The following is a 6413-nucleotide window of genomic DNA, read 5'->3' as shown; positions in this document are numbered from 1 at the left end:
TGATCTTGGTTTTTAACAGGTCTAGGATGCCAGGTTAAGAGCAATCTGTTCTTTGTTGTTTTTCAATATTTTACTATTTCTTTTATTTATCTTTTCCAGAAATATGAACATAGTACGAAGTTTTTTCTTTTTCTTTTTTTTTGAAAAGGAACATGATATGAATATCAGTTCATGGAACGTGCCATGATACACGTGAACCCACTAATGCATCGTTTCCTTTTATTTTTATTTTTTTAGAGAGAGAGAGAGAGAGGAATATGTGTAATTTTCTACATTTTATTTTCAATTGAAACCCGTAAATACTATTTTATCAAGAAGAAAACAGGAAAAAAGATTAAAATTACAGCACAAAGGTCCCTACTCTGCAAACATGAAATTGAGTGTCTTGATTACTTCAGAAAGATCAGGCATACCTGAAGATTGCATATGCATCACCCACTAGATATAAATAAAACAGTAGAATTCATGTAGTGCAGTTTGCAAAAGGCGTAGAAAGAAAGGGGAAAAGGAAGGAAAGATGAACTGCTCAGTTGAAGATTCGAAATAACCTGATCAGTCTCAAAAAACCTTGAAATGAATTAAACAAACAGAAGACTATCCAATTAAAAGCGTGAAAATATTTAAAGAATCCATAAACAAATTCAAATTCAAATTTAAATATAGTCTAAATTTTTATAAAGCTAAATGCAGAACTTTAGTTGACTGTGTATGATGTAGCTTATACCCATTATATCTCACAGTTACAACAAAGTGGGTTGCTTAAAGGGGATGATCACACGGATCACTTTTTCTGAATCCTCATGGTAAACTTTTTCTGTGGTTTTTATTATGTTTCCATGAGAATCCTCCAGACCCTCACAGTGGTTAAGAGTTTTCCTTCTCTTTCTACCTATAATTTCAGGAAATTTCTGTAGCAAATTGTTTGGCCACTGACATGATTAATCCAAGCTCATTGTCCCTACAAACGCCACAACAAGTCCAGCATCTCTCATTTGCTGTTATTGATATGTATGCAAAGCTTGTGGTTTTAGTTATTAAGGTAGCGATCTTTTCTTCTTTTTTTTCTGACTGAGCTTCATGCAATGAATGGAAACTAAATTGATGAATGTTTCCATCACAGTTTGGGTATCTATGAACAGTATCAGGAGCAATGGGATGATCTGTTGCAACCCCATGTGTGAGTTCTCTCTTTCCCTGAGGAAATACCAAGTTCATCATTCTTCTCTTCCCTCAAGTGATCATAATAACCATGCTCTTGTCCTGAGAATCCTAAACCATGATGGGATTAGTTCACTCTAACATGAAAAGTCCCATTTTGTTAAAAATTTGCTATTCGTAAAAACAGTACAATGGGACAGTCACACTCTAAAATCCAAAAGCATTGTTATTTGCAAGTCATAATTCTTTGGATGCTTTTGGGAAAGCACTCCACGAGTCTGTATTGGATGCTTTTGGGAAAGCAGGGCAGAGTGAAGAAATTGAGCAGCTATTTGAAGAGAAAATGGGTATGATTGCCAACTCACTACCTGTAGCTCCTCAAGCTGAACAGGTAGTAGCTTAATCTATTTTTGCTAGACCCAGTATCACAACACATTGTCCTTCATGTTTTTGAGTCGAGTGATGAAAATGGCTGGTTCATTGTATCTTGGATGTTCAGTTGACATCAGTCTAAATGGGCGTCCATTGCCAATTAAATTATTAAATGTTGTAAGGGGGTCATTGTTGGGAGTATGGGTTCTCGTCTTAGGTGATGGGTTGTTATATTAAACGTAAGGCGTGTTTGGATGCAAGGCATGCTCAGTTGAATTGAACTAAAGGAAACAAAGAAAAATGGAAAAAAACAATCTTGAATCAGGTATCATTATTCTAATTTGAATGAGGTTGGCATTGCATATCATGTATTTTAATTCAGACTCAAAATCATCTGAATTTGCAGTTTCGGCCTTTTCCCCTCTAGCAGCGTGCTTGTTACTGGTTTTTTGTCAAAGTGAATGCTTTTTTGAATTTGATTGAAATTAAGGGCCTGCTTCCCACCTAAATGAAACGAAATGACAATTTTGACTACTACCCATTTAGCATATTCATCTTCTTTTTCTTTTTTCTTTTTGCATGCTCCAGGCGGCAGTAGAGATCAGCTGTGAGCCATCTGTCAGGATTTTTTTTTGTTTTCTTAACATAGAAATCGATTGAATTCTTATATGAATTGTATTGGCAGGGTGTTAAAAGAGCTGATCTCACAGAGGATGAGACTGCCTTGCTTGAGCAAGCCCTAGCAATGTCAATGGATGATCCTATATCTAGTCAATCTGGTGATGTGTTTGTGGGAGATACAGATATGTCAGAGCCAGAATGACATGAGCAAGGTGCTTGGAGACCAATCTTTCTTGTCATCTATTCTTGCTTCGCTTCCTGGAGTTAACCCTAATGATCCTTCAGTTAAGGATTTGTTGGCATCTCTCCAAGGTCAAACAGAGCAAAAGAAAGATGAAGGTAAGCCACCAAGCAAGGGTGAAAAGTGATGGTGCTCTATAAGCTGTCCATGCCTCCACATGCTCTCCAAAGGTCAGGTTTGTGATATACATACAGAAGGCTCCTAGGAAAGTTTGTGAGAAGTAGACGTCTCTTTTCAACCATGAATGAATTTGATTTAAACAGTTTCAATGTTTCCAAATTATGATGACTTGATGTGAAGCTCACTGATATGCAAGCTGTTCTTGTTTGGGACTTTGATGGTGGCAGCAGCAGCAGCAGTTAGGGAGGTTATTTGTGCATTCAATTAGAGGCCTTGGTAAATTCCTCCTAGTTTGAATTAATCAAACAACCACCTATTGTAGGTTATTTATTTCCAAAGCATTGGTTTAAAATGGATGCATGCCTGTCATCGAATTCTTTGACACGGACCTTGCAAACACGCCATCAAATTCTGAGGTTTTGCACAGTGAATTTGAACATTAATCTAGCTTGAACAGTGAATTTGAATAGTGATTGGCATTGGTATCATCATATCATGATCCTGGTATGAGCACTGCATGAATAATGTTGTGTTCAGTTCATTGCTATCTGAATATGGGTTCTGTTTTTCATGAAACCAAAAATGGCAAAAAACAAAAAAGAAAAGAAAAGAAAAAGACATGGCACCAATCTCTTCATCAGTGTTTGTAATCTGTCATAGCCTTTAAACTTGAAATTCTATGGAATGTGTAGCTACCTGATTGAGAACTTGTCACTAATGATGGCTTATATATATTTGCAGCAAAACCAAGGACGTTTGTTGGATTGGTTTTCAGCCAAATGCTTTCAGCCAAATGTTTTAAATAATATATTTAATTTTAGCAATTATTATGTTTGATAGTATCAATTGTTTCAAATGCCACCCACTGTTTTGATAGAAAGATATTAATATTTTCAGACCTCACCTCTTCTCTAACCTTATCTTGCATTTTATACCAGATGTGCCGAGATCTCCAAGCCCAACTGGCTGCTGCAGAGGCAGAAAGGGTAGCGGCTGAACAGGAGAAGCGTGAAAAGGAGGAATCTTTTTCTTTTTTCTTTTGCTGAATAAGAACTCATCATGGAAAGGGTGGTCCAAGAGTCAAAGAAACTTCAGCAGGAAGCAGAGGAGAATGCGAAGGTAATGATAAAGGTGACAGCTACGAGCAACAAAGACTAATATAATTCATAGCATTGTCTGATCGTCTTGATGCTCTGTTGCAGCTACGGGAGTTCTTAATGGACCGTGGTCGTGTTGTCGATGTATTGCAGTAAGTCTCCATTCCCTCGTTTCTTGAACGCTTTTCTTATGTAGTATATCATGGGATTAGCTATCTGTTGATAAATTTTTCTTGGGTATTTTAGTCCAAATGCAGCATAATCTAACTTTGATTTCTTTGAAAACTTGGCTGGTCATTCATTCATTTCCTAACAATGAAATTCTATCATAACTGGACAAAAAACAAGCGTCTTCTGGTCATAAATGAACTATTATTAGCATTCCTTTCTTGTCACTGTCTTGGTGCAGACTCTTAGTTGGCCCCAGTAGCAGCAGATAAATGGATCTGACTCTGCGACATTGTGATATTGCATTGAAATGTTTCTGCTTTAGCTTATCGATCAGAAGAGAAGGATACACTGTAAAGGCATGTTGTCATCATAGTAGTAGCCTTGTCCCAGCCATTTGGAGTCAGCTTTCACACGGAATGCATGAATCTTGATGTTTTCCTCGGATGAGAATAGTTGAAAATAGAACTTGATTTCTCAAACCTGATGAAGTTTGAAGGATAAATCTTAACTGTTTAAAAAATACATCAATTCTTTTTACTTGACCCAATTTCTGATGAATTTACAAGGATAGAGATGATGTTTGGCCGAACAAAAAGGTGTTTTTGGTTTTGCTAGCAATGGTGTCGTTGGCCTTCACATTTCTGTGACCTGACCATTCACTGGTCGCACCATCATGAATTTGTTCCCAAAGTTCACCTCTGGAAAATCTTGCACATGCAGTTTGACTTTTCCAATTGAATGTGGACATGACATTTTAAGGAAATTGGATTGCTAGACCCCACAGTGATGTTTATTTGTCATCCAACCTGTTCATAAGATCATACAGACATGGATGAATGGAAAACAAGAATATAAGCTTGATCCAAAACTTCTGTGCCCCCTAAGAAATATTCAACCGTAGTACATTTTATCTGTTTCATGTGGTGTGGTCCATTTAAACAAAAATATAAGCTTGATTCAAAACTTTTGTGCCCCCCAAGAAATTTTCAACCGTAGAACATTTTATCTGTTTCATGTGGTGTGGTCCATTTAAACAAAAATATAAGCTTGATTCAAAACTTCTGTGCACATACAAGGATACTTTTTCAAGGTGATTCACATGCTTTATTTCATTGCCATTGTATGAATGAACTTGTCCTCAATATATGCTGCATTTTTTTCTCTTAAAGCTTCTTGAACATGAAAATGTTTAAGAGTCCACTCATGGACGTCTTTCTTTCTTTTTGTCCCAGGATTGCCTCAAGTTCTTAAAAGAAATACCTTCTGCAGCAACAAATGATGCATCTACCAATCCTTTCCAACATTCCAGCTCTATCATGAATCTTTATCTAGAGACAAGTTTTACTCTTTTGAAGGTTTTTACTTCCAAAATTTCTTTTTCTATTACCTATACATAGCGTCATAGAGAACTATTATGCACATGAATATTTCACAGGTCCTTCAAGCCCATTCTGGCTAGCTCATCTCCCACCAACTTTCTTAGGAATTGAGAAGGTTGCAGGCATCATCTATGCATGCTAATCCAAGATTGCAAAATGGTGGAGCTACAGATTCATGAACACATGATGCATCATATCTGATTATTCACTAGCCTCTTCAGATCAACAGAAAATAATCTTTTTTAGCATCTCTGTCCAAACACAGGTCAAAATGTATGATTATTCACTGGCCCTTCACTCACCGTTGTTGTTTAAATATATCTTAATGCTGTTGCTGTACAGAACAATGGTAGCAGATTTTTAAAGTGTGTGGAACAGTTGTTGGGGTATGAAGGGTTTAGTTGAACAGTTGCTGTTGTATAGAACAGTTGGTGAAGGGTTTTATAGATTTTCAGAGAGATATTTGAATTTATCTTTGTTCTTTTGTTCTTTTTTTCTTGAATTTGAGGTTGGGAGTTTGGAATTTCAGGTCCTCGGGGAGAGCAATGGATTTCAATGTGATCTTTAGTCTTTCTTCATGAACTGAAAGTGGGTATTTGGAATTATAGTTTTCTTTTTTTCAGATAGAGATTTGAATTTTAGATGTGTTGCTCTTTCCATGTGAATCTGATTTTCTTCTAACATCTTTCTTACCATAGATGGGGTGTTAAGAAGCCTCAAATCATGAAAAATTTAGTCACAATCTTGTCGAATGCAGGTCTTGGGATGGCCATGTTCGGTCTCGGTAAGATCATTGATATGCTCATCATGTTCAGTCTCGGTAAGATCATTGATATGCTCATCATGTTCAGTCTCGGTAAGATCATTGATATGCTCATTCGACGTGAGGGGTGTCATCAAGAAATATGACAGTCCCGAACAAAGTAAGCTTGCTTATTCTATGTACTTGCTATGAATTTCTTAAATCTATATATGCTTTCTCATCACCGTGCCTTATTTTCTTGCAGTTCTTGAAGAATTCTTTCATTTAAGACTTGAGTTCTATATAAAGAGAAAGGTGAGCTTTGATTTAGGCCCCCCATTTTTTCTTTTTGGTAATTGAGAAGATGGTAGTATTGACTTGCTACTTTCATGCAGAAAGTAATGTTGGATAGTCTTGAAATAAAGCTGTTGAGATTGTCTAACAAAGTCAGATTCATCATTGGGGTGGTAGAAGGAGAGATTATTGTAAGTAACAGGAAGAGAGCAGATCTG

At 36.6% G+C, this 6413-nt stretch overlaps 2 long non-coding RNA genes across 2 annotated transcripts; both read left to right on the top strand.

Moving 5' to 3' along the window:
* Positions 1 to 712: 712 nt before the first annotated feature.
* On the top strand, positions 713 to 1178 carry LOC131256194 (uncharacterized). The gene is made up of 3 exons (XR_009176646.1): positions 713 to 803; positions 902 to 1039; positions 1121 to 1178. It is a non-coding gene; the product is annotated as an uncharacterized LOC131256194 (long non-coding RNA).
* Positions 1179 to 3497: 2319 nt separating this feature from the next.
* On the top strand, positions 3498 to 5176 carry LOC131256193 (uncharacterized). Its single transcript, XR_009176645.1, has 3 exons — positions 3498 to 3643; positions 3715 to 3761; positions 5013 to 5176. It is a non-coding gene; the product is annotated as an uncharacterized LOC131256193 (long non-coding RNA).
* The last annotated feature ends 1237 nt before the right edge of the window (positions 5177 to 6413 follow it).

The sequence above is a fragment of the Magnolia sinica genome, chromosome 9 (assembly GCF_029962835.1).
Source record: "Magnolia sinica isolate HGM2019 chromosome 9, MsV1, whole genome shotgun sequence".
Classification (NCBI taxonomy): domain Eukaryota; kingdom Viridiplantae; phylum Streptophyta; class Magnoliopsida; order Magnoliales; family Magnoliaceae; genus Magnolia; species Magnolia sinica.
This window is presented reverse-complemented; position numbering and strand designations above follow the sequence as displayed.